General features: G+C 45.9%; 1 non-coding gene across 1 annotated transcript; it reads left to right on the top strand.

The window, feature by feature from the left end:
• The first annotated feature begins 242 nt into the window (after positions 1-242).
• Positions 243-349, top strand: LOC148093184 (U6 spliceosomal RNA). Its single transcript, XR_015714518.1, has one exon. It is a non-coding gene; the product is annotated as a U6 spliceosomal RNA (small nuclear RNA).
• Positions 350-9,380: the final 9,031 nt, after the last annotated feature.

The raw sequence follows: 9,380 nt of genomic DNA, 5'->3' as shown, positions 1-9,380 counted from the left end.
AAATAAGGTGCAAAGGACTATACATAGAATACTACCATTTGGATAAAAAAGAAGGTAAAATAAGAATACATGTGTATATGCATATATATATATATAGTTGCTAATTTTTGCAAATAAGAAAGGATAAACCAGAAACTAATAAAATTGATCCTGTACAGGGGTTAATGAAAATCTCTCTAAGTTACCTTTCATATTCTTTTGACTTTTAAACAGTAGTTTTACATTTTCAAAAAACTAAATTAGTGCTTGCTTCGGCAGCACATAGACTGACATTGGAATGGCGTAGAGAAAATGAGCATGGACCCTGCAAAAAGATGACACCCGAATTTGTTAATCAGCCCAAATTTTTGTGCTGGATGTTAATGAAACTTATTGTGGTAATGGTCTCACATTATGTACATACATCAAATCATTACGCTGTACATCTTAAACTTAGGCAATGTTCTATGTCAATTATATCTCAATAAAACTGGAAAAAAGAATTGTTAAAACTCCTGCTACCACCCTGGCCAGCGTGGCTCAGTTGGTCGGGCATCGTCCCTGGTACCAAAAGGTTGCTGGTCCGATTCCCGGTCAGGGCACGTGCCCAGGTTGGGGGCTCCATCCCTGGTGGGGGGTGTGCAGGAGGCAGTCAATCGACGTTTCACATTGATGTTTCTCTCTCTCCCTCTCCCTTCCTCTGTCTCTAAATATCAATTTAAAAAATCTTTAAAAAAATACCTCCACATATATGGGAACATGTACAACGAACACATAACTAAATGCTCATTAGTTACATAGGTAATTAAATGTTAACAATCGATGAATGTAGCTGAAGGATATTTGAGTGTTCTTTGTGTGTTTTTTAAAATATATCTTTATTGATTTCAGAGAGAGGAAGGGAGAGGGAGAGAGAAATAGAAACATCAATAATGAGAGAGTCATTGATCGGCTGCCTCCTGCGCGCCCCTGACTGGGGATGGAGCCCGCAACCCGGGCATGTGCCCTGACCGGGAATCGAACCCCGATCGCCTGGATCCTAGGTCGACGCTCAGCCGCTGAGCCACGCCCGGCCGGGCTTGAGTGTTCTTTGCACTGTTTTCTCAACTGTTCTGCAGTTTTAAAATATTTCATAATAGCTCGGGGAAGGGAATGAACGCATGGACCGCAGGGACATGATTCCAAGGCAATCAATCTGCCCGTAGTCAAGCTAGTGACCCGGGGCCTGAGTGACCTGGCCTGAAAAGATGAGCTATACTATATCGGTCAGGATCCTTTTTGGCTTCAAGTAACAGGATACCTGAGTCAAAGTAGCCTAAATCGTAAGGACACCTAATTATCTCATGTAACAAGAAGTCTAAAGGGAAATGGCTCCAGGGTTGGTTAGTTCGTCAGCTCCAGGACGGCATGGCCCTCTTCGCTCAGTTTCTCTGTAGTTCCCTTGGCTTCATGGTTGCCAAAAGGCTGCCACGGCTTCTCGTATCATGTCCTCACATGACATACCCAAAGCAGGCGGGAGAGGGATGGGCCAGCTCCTCCTCAGACTTTGCCGCCTTGAATCAAGGAGAAAAGTCTTTCTCATAAACCCCCTACCCCCACCCCCAAGGTTCCTTTTACATCTCATTGCCCTTGTCAACCGATTCTGCTTCACCACCCGGGGTCTCACCTGAACAAAGCTGGTTGGGAGGGAGGCAGCCAGCAGGGTTTGCAGCAGGAGCCAATGACACTCACTTGCTCAGAAACCTGAGCCAAGAAACCTGGCCTGGGTTTGCCATTAGCAGCCAAGCTGATGCTGAGTGAGCTACAAGAAGCGGAGTTGAGGCCATGGCACCCCTGCCAGGTGCAAGCCGAGGTTAAGAGAAGAAAAATGCTGGGTGGGGGGGGGGCATTTGGTAGAGGAAGGGGAAAGGCATGCTTGTGCGGAGGTGGCTGGAGCTTCCTTGAGGGTTAAAAACTGCTCCTTCGACTGCCTGGATCCCAGGTTTTTTTCTGCCTGTAATTTCAGTTCCAGGCCACAGAGGATGTACCAGTTAGAATGCATTTGCCAATAACATTAAAAGAAACCCAAACTGCCCTAGCACATAAAAAAGGAATTGGTTATAAATGTACAGTACAGGAATGCCTTAAACTACCCAAGGCAGGAGGTTTAGCTTGTTTTGGGGGAGTTCTAGAACCGGAAGGTGCTAGAACCAGGTGACTTGTCTCTGCCTCTTCCCCTGTGTCTACTTCATTCTCATTTCTCTATAGTCTAGTTCATTCTTACCTCTGCAGTAGGATGTCACTGCCTCCTGCCCACGCCTTCTAAATTTGCCTCAATGTTTTGGCCCCACAAAGAACACACGTAGTTAGTCTCCCAGTCCTAGTTTCAGATTCCCAGAAGAAAAAAAAATAAAGAAAAAAATTAAGAAAATTTAAAAAATGAAAATATAGCAAGAAAAAAATATATACGAAACCAAATTCCCAGAAGAAAGAAGCTGAGAGGCCCAAGTTAGGTCAGATGTCCAGTCTACCAGGTCCATAGGCTTCAGGTCACAACACAGAAGCACGGGCCAGGAGAAAGGGGTCATTGACTCAAGGCTGGAAAGACCTCAGAAGGTATCCACGATGATTGTTAAAATAGTGGTTTTCAAGATTGGGGATGGGGGCCCTGGCCAGGTAGCTCAGTTGGTTAGAGCGTAGTCCAGATATGCCAACGTTTCAGGTTTGATCTCTGGTTAGGGTACATACAAGGATCAACCAATGACTGAATAAATAAGTGGAACAACCAATTGATATTTCTCTCTCTCTCTCTCACTCCTCCTTCCACTCTCTTTAAAATTAATCATTTTAAAAAAAAAGGATTGGAGATGGGGAGGGACAAATTCCCATTTTGGACATTTAGCAATGTCTAAACACACTTTCAGTTACCACAACCTAGGGAAGGGGTGCTACCTGCATCTAATGGGTAGAAACCAGGGATGTCGCTGAACATCCCAGCAGGGCCCATGACAAAGAACTTTTTAGTGCAAAATATCAATAGCGCTGAGCCTGAGAAACCCTGCCTGCCTTTTGACTCTAGTAACTGTTCTTTCAATCAAACGGGTCCTCTTTACCCACAGGGCACAGGCCCAGGCCCGGTAAGTCACAGGACTCAGGACCCCTATTTGTTGGGCAGAGAGCGAATGGAGCCCCACTCTGGGAGTGTGGGGAAGCTGACTGCACTGTGATCGCCCGGGCTCGTGTGCGCTCTCGGGGAGGGACCCCACAAAGGCAGATGGCCTGACGAAGTTCTGCCCTGGGTGGGGGAACGGTAAACACAGAGAGAGGGTGGAATAAGCAGGGACAGATACAAGCAGACGACAGAACTGTCAACACACACACACACACACACACACACAACTTGTTCTTGCAAGTGCTGAAAGCACCAACAGCTGCCTAGTGGTGCCTGCTGGCCCGCACACCATAAGGGAGGGCTGTGGGTGCTCGGGTCCCAAGCAGCTGCGGGCTATGTTAGGAGTGTCCTTTTTTTCCATACCAACTCGTCAGGCAGGAGGGTACAGGCTCCAGGCCTTTGGGGTTTTTTGGCTTAGTCAACACAACATCTGCTTTTATTTTCTAAGGAGCATTGTACGCCTCAAATCTTTTAAAAAATTTTTTTAAAAATCTGTAAATGGTTCAGAGAGGGGAAGGCTTCAGGAACAAGGAGAGAGAGAGTTTGTAAGGCTGGCGATTTCCTTGAAATTCCTGATAATCCTGATCCTGCTGCTTGGCAAAGGGGATTTAGTTTCCTGGCATAAATCCCAGGAGTTAGATAGCTCAGGATCTTTGCTGCCCTCTGCTGATGATAACGGAGACTAGCAGGGGCTTTGAGAGAAGGAGAGATTCTCAGCGGATCGCTTCATTCCTCCGCTTACTTTGTTCATCGCACATTTCCTGAGTTTATCCCTGTGCCGATGCTGTGCTCGGCGTTACAGACAGTGGTGAACGCATAGACAAGGCCCTGTTCTCATGGGACGTACATTCTAGCAAAAGACACAGACTGTGTATTTTAAGATTGTTCAAAGTGCTTTGATGGCAATTAACACGGTAATATGGGAGAGGGGGGCACTTTACGATTGGGAGGGTTGGACGGTGACATGTGAGCTGAGACTGGAAAGGTGAGACAAAGCCAGCTGTCCTGAGAGCAGGGCCAAGGGCTTTGCAGGCAGATGGAGAAGCGGGTGTCAACTGTGGAGGCAGAAAAGAGCTTGGTGGGCCCTGAATGCAGCGCCGGAGCAGGGGCCTGTGTGGAGGGAAGGCCAGGGAGGCGGGCAGGGGCCGGGTCACAGGGGGACTCTGCAGGCTGCTAATAAGCTTGGATTTTATTCTGGATAAACCTACTCAGAAGAAGCTATTGAAGTGTTGCTAGTTTTGTTTTTAAAAGATTATTCTTTTCAAAAATACCTATTTGCTATAGGACAGCAATAAAGAAAACTTCCAGAAATATCAGAGAGTTTAAAAAGGTGCATACATTAGCCCTGGCCAGTGTGGCTCGGTTGGTTGGAGGGTCACCCTTTGTACCAAAGGGTGGAAGGTTTGATTCTCAGTTGGGACACGTGAGGGAGGCAACCGATCTAAGTTTCTGTCTCTCTTTCTCTCCCTTCCTTAATCTAAAAATCAATAAAACAATAAATAAAAAGGTGCATATATTAAATAAATAAGTAAACATGTAGAGGACTCCTTTGTTTCCTGTGTGGGTGAAGGAAGGTAGGTCACGGGACAGGACCAGGAGACAGGCGGGGCTGTGCGGGATTCGGGCTGGGCCAGGTGATGCGGTGCAGATGCACCGAAATGGATGGACTGAGGTGCCTCTGGGAGGTGCACCTTCAGGACCCTCTGGTGGGTTGGATGTGGAAGGTGGGGAGACAGCTGCCAAGGCTCCAAGGGCAAGAACATCGGCTCTGACATGTGGTTGAGGAGAAGTGGCCCCTGCAGGCCCTGTCCCCGAGTCCTCGCAGGCCAGCTGGTGAGGGCCGTGCGCCTGGGGGCCTGTGCAGCCTGGGTGATTACATCTGACAGGTCTCTGCGAGGCATCCCTCATAAAAATGGCTGTAAAGCCTCTTGCTAATGTGAAGCCTCCCATAAATGTCAGGTGATGAGAATTACAGCCCCGCAGGCTCATAAAAGAGCGAGCGTGTCGTGGCTTGAGGAAGCCACAGCGACGGCGAGGGCACCGGGCTGACTTTCCAGCTGTATTTTAGTTCCAGGGAAGACATGACCAGAGGAAGCAGAGTGCTAGCTGAGGCCAGGGTGGCTCGGAGCCGTTCTCGCAAGGCTCAGCTATCCAATGCCTCAGCAAAGCTTCCCTTCGCCTGGCCCAGGGCTTCTTCCAGGTGATGGGGAGCATATTGGTTACTTGCACTAACTCAGGCGGGAGGGGCGGAGTAGGGGTGCTGGGGAACCTGGCCTCAGGCTGCCCCTGGGTTTAGGGAGTAAACAACATGCTGTTTGCCACCTTTCCTGGCCTTGACCCCACCTGTCAGCTAATCAGTACATGGCCCCAGGTGTACTCTCCTGCTCACCAGCTGTCTGGCACCCCTTTGACGCACCCCATATGTCTAACAGCCTCGACCCCAACTCCCTTTCTCTGTCCCCTTTTATTTCTCTATCTCCCTAACACACATTCAACATGCAGCTGAAGATCACTGGGATCGGATGCCAAGCGTGGCCTTGTGCTGGGGTCCTGGAGACTGGGCCGGGGCCAGAGAAATAAGATAGGAAGGCCCTACTCAGAAAACGTGACGCATCCACCCTGATGGTCGGTGACTTCTGGGAGCACATACGCACCAGGAGAGCAGAACAGTAACAGATAATGGTGGCCTCATGCCCGGCACTGGCCCAGGCCACAGGCTCAGGTGGCCTCATGACAACCCCTTGGGGTGAGTGCTGTTGCTGCTCATTTTCAGATGAGGAAGCTGAGGCTCCGGGAGGTGGAGAATTTGCAGGTGACACAGCTCGTGAGTGCTAGAACCTTTTCTCAAAACGAGTCGGCCTGGTCTTGATCCTGCCTGTGGGCATCTCTGCCTCTGGCCTATTATTAGGATAACATGAGGTTCCTGATAGCAGGGAAGTGGGGGGTATTCTGCACGTGCTCTCGGTTCTGAGGCCATGCTGCCTTTTGTTTGTCTAAATTCTCTCTGTCTCTGTCTCTGTCTCTGTCTCTGTCTCTGTCTCTGTCTCTGTCTCTGTCCCTCCCTGACACACACACACACACACACACACAGCCTGATCCATTACCCCCACCCTGACCCTGATCCTGTGGCCTTAATGTCACTTTGACATTGAATCAGAACAATAGCAACATTGCTACATGTTCACTGGGAAAGCACTGTCAAGGGCAAATGCCAATAACCCCAACGACCTCCAATAAATCTTAATAAATACTTAACCCCCCAAACACCAATATATATTTGGATCAATTTTATTATTCACTTTATTGAATTTATTGGGGTCACATTGATTAATAAAATTATATAGGTTCCAAGTATCAGTTTTTTATATTATAATTTAAACAAATTTTTGGTCTTGCCCGGCCGGGCGTGGCTCAGTGGTTGAGCGTCGACCTAGCATCCAGGCGATCGGGGTTCGATTCCCGGTCAGGGAACATGCCCTGGTTGTGGGCTCGATCAATGACTCTCTCATCATTGATGTTTCTATCTCTCTCTCTCCCTCTCCTTTCCTCTCTCTGAAATCAATAAAGATATATTTAAAAAATAAAAATAAAAATTTTTGCTCTTAATTTTTTTATTTACTAAAATTATTTCTGTCAGAATTAATTATTTGCTTAAATTTTAGGGTGAAGATTTGAATCATCCAGCAGGACTGTCTGCATCAAGTTTTACAGATTTTTACATTGTTTGTGTGAGGTTTCCTTAATGACTGTTATTTCCACCAAACCCAACTTTGGTCAAGTTTTGCAGATCTGCATTTCAAAATTTGACCTTCAGTCCATTTTTAGTTAATACCACATTTTACCACATGCAATCACAGCTATTTTCAGTTTTAATTTGTGGTGGTGATTTCCCCCCGAAATACCCATTGTGAGTTGGACAGCAGATTAATAGTTTGTATTTATTTCTTAGCTAACCAGTGAGAAAATGGGGAGCACTTTATGCAAAAAAGAGGGGTTATGTAAAACACAGACAAAAGATTCAGACGTGGAGAGATACAGACAGCAAAAGGAGATCAAATAATAAGAGGAAAATATATATTTATTGTAATGGTAATAGCTAATGTTTATTGAGCATTTACTATAAGTCCTGTTCTAAACACCTTAAATGGGCTTATATTCATTTAACCCTCATAACAATTCTTTGCAGAGACACAATTATTATTTCCATTTTAAGATGGGGAAACTGTGGTACAAAGACTGGAAATAAATTGTCCCAAATCACATAGCTGGTAAGAGGCAGATCCAGGATTCAAACCCAGGTGGCCTGTGACAGAGACGCTGCGGCTGTCCGTGTGTATTGACTGCTCACTTCTCGACATTACAGCACCAAAGCATCGTCTGGAACAAAATGAAAAGGTAAATCAACTGTCCTTCTTCTATCCCATGACTTTCTCCCGCCTGAAATGCCCTCCCAGGTCCACTGTCCTGACACAATCATAGGCTCTTCTTTGGGGAGCTGGCCTGACCTCTAGGAGGGGGGGCCCATGGCCCACAGGCTGGGTCTCCTGGTTCTCTGCTGGGCTTCCAAGCATCCGAGCTAATCCCTGCTTGGATCTTATAATCTGCGCTTCCATTTTTGCTTATTAGTCCGCCTCGTTAGACCATAAGCTCCTTAGGGCAGGAGTCGGGTGTTAGTATATTGTTTCCATTTCTTAGTATGAGACCAGTGCAAATTCGAAAGGGCTACGGAAATTCTTGAATGAAGGGCTGTGTCATTTCACTAATCATGAATTCCACTAATAGTGATTTACCTTATTATTTGCATTGGCTTAACAAGTTCTTCTGCATAAACGGACTTGTGACCTTTCTTGGCAGTTCTAGAAACTTCCTAATTCAAAGCCCATGAGGTTTTGATGTTCTAATGCAAGTGACTGGGATGTAGATAAATCATTCAGTTTCCACATTCCTCCGTTTTCTATTTTGTTCTAAAAATCCTAGAGTATGTGGTGATACAGAGGTTATTAGCAAGGGAATTTGGATATGGTGCAGGGTAAACCAAACTCCAAAAGCGGAATGAGTCCATCTAGAATATACATCTGTGATTATAACTATAAACTTGATCGATAACTTTAACAAGTAATCCCAATGTATTAACCCAAGCTCCCCGAGTAAAATTTTAATGTTGCCTGAATCTCCCACCTACTCCATACTCAAACCCAATCAATCGTCTTGCTTTGTTGAGTCTACCTTTTAGCTCCTGACCTGTCCCCTCTTCTCCAGTCTCACTGTCGTTGTCTTAGCTCAAGGTCTCATCTGGTCCATCTCAGTAGCTTTCTTTCTACTGTCTCCCTAATTGCAAGCATCATTCTCACCATAGCCAGAGACATCATTTTAAAAGCAAAACTGATCCTTAAATCCTTAAATCTTTAAATCCTTACCTCGAAATCCTTAAATAACTTCTTATCACCTACAGAATAAAGTATAACCCCACCCATTTTTCTAGCCCCATCTCCTGCCATTCCCCTGTACTTCAGTCTTATAGTTCCTAAAATTAATTCCAAGACGTCATCCCTAACGCATCCTTTCCTGGCCCTTGTTTGCTTCCTCAGTTTCTACCTCCCTATCGGAGTCTCCTTCCAAACACAGTCACTCCTGAGTTTCTGCTTGAATTTCAGGCAGTATGGCATAAAGATTCAGAGTAAATGCCATAAGGTGGGCTTGCCTGACTAGCATGAAGTGGTATGGGTTTAGGCAACTTGCTTAAGTTTTCTAATCCCCAGTTACTTCATCTGTGAGAGGATAATTAGTAGCTAACATATATAATTGTCATGAGGAGTTAAATGAGAAGTTTCCTGTAAAATGCTTATACGCGCTAATCACTTAGTAAATACTAGTCATTGGCCTTGGCTAATATTTGGTTTGTCTTCTAGACTGTGTACACCGTGACAGTGACTCTTTGTGTCTTTAGCAACTAGGACAGTGCCTGGCACAGAACTGGTGTTCATTAAATGTTTACTGTATGGACAAGTGAATGGATTTGCCAATGGACAAATGAATGACCTCTGAACCCAAAATTAGAACACTTGGTCTGATACATTTATATAATGGAGCCGAGTTCGAGTAGCTTCTAAAATGGTGAGTTATTGCGATAGCAATAAAAAATGATTACGTCACCCCAAGTCCTGAGACTGCTGCGGTGCACAATGACATACTACAGCCCTGGCCGGTTTTGCTCAGTGGTTAGAGCACTGGCCTGCGGACGGAAGGGTTT

This window comes from Miniopterus natalensis, chromosome 4 (assembly GCF_054644295.1).
Source record: "Miniopterus natalensis isolate mMinNat1 chromosome 4, mMinNat1.hap1, whole genome shotgun sequence".
Taxonomy (NCBI): Eukaryota; Metazoa; Chordata; class Mammalia; order Chiroptera; family Miniopteridae; genus Miniopterus; species Miniopterus natalensis.
This window is presented reverse-complemented; position numbering and strand designations above follow the sequence as displayed.